The sequence below is a fragment of the Psammomys obesus genome, unplaced genomic scaffold (genome assembly GCF_907164565.1).
Source record: "Psammomys obesus unplaced genomic scaffold, mPsaObe1.curated_primary_1811, whole genome shotgun sequence".
NCBI classification, from domain to species: Eukaryota; Metazoa; Chordata; class Mammalia; order Rodentia; family Muridae; genus Psammomys; species Psammomys obesus.
The window spans coordinates 53,821,254-53,822,187 of NW_026585504.1; the positions used below are offsets into that span (position 1 = coordinate 53,821,254).

The 934-nt window shown below is 31.2% G+C and overlaps 1 non-coding gene across 1 annotated transcript; it reads right to left on the minus strand.

Annotated features, from left to right (window-relative positions):
• Positions 1-563: 563 nt before the first annotated feature.
• LOC129675438 (U6 spliceosomal RNA) lies at positions 564-666 on the minus strand. Its single transcript, XR_008719935.1, has one exon. It is a non-coding gene; the product is annotated as a U6 spliceosomal RNA (small nuclear RNA).
• Between the last annotated feature and the right edge of the window lie 268 nt (positions 667-934).

Below are 934 nucleotides of genomic sequence, written 5' to 3' on the forward strand. Positions count from 1 at the left end.
TTTCTGGTATAATTTTTGAACTTTCTAATATCATCTGCAAGTATGGATAGTTTGATTTCATTAGTTCTATTTTTTTTTATCAATTTAAATTCCTTCTCTTGCTTTATTGCTCCAGCTAGTACTTCAAACAAAATGTTTAAAGTGAGCAGATATAGTGGACATCACTGCCTTAATCCTGCTGTCGGTGGGATTATCTTAGTATTTTCTCCATCCAGGATGATTTTGGCATGCATTTCCACATATATAGACATTATTGTGTTGAGGTATAGTTCCTCTAGTCCTATATTTTGTAAGACATGCATCATGTAGTCACATTAGATTTTATTAGAGGCATTTTTCTACACCTATTGAGACAATAATTTTATTTTTTTCTTCACGTGTTTTATTATATTTTTCAACTTGAATTTAAAGGATAAAACCAACTTGATCTTAGTAATATCTTATTGATGCATGCTTGTAATGTGTTTGCAAGTATCTTACTGAGCATTTTTGAATGTTTTTTTACCAGGAATATTGGGATGCAGTTTTCTTTTTTGTTGTTCTTTCTTTACTTCGGTTTTAGTAAAAATAGAGAATGCTTCAAGACTGTGTGTCTTTCCTTTGCACAAGGGGCAACCTAATCTTCTCTGTATCATTCCCATTATAGTATATGTGCTGCTGAAGCAACCAGTCACTTGTTCTTAAGGTTTAAGAAAATGGAAATGTATACCAGTGTGCATATACTTGGTTATATGAATATACACATGAAGTTATAATGTTTGCTAATATGCATTTGTCAATTTATCTCCTGATAAAAATTTGAGATGTTTGTGCCTCTGGGCTATTGTAAAAGATGTTACAAGGTACATGCGTGTTCAAGCAACTCTTTCATATTTTGATTCAATGGTTTGAAATTTGCTCAGAAGTAAAATTATTTCAAATGACAATTTTTAAC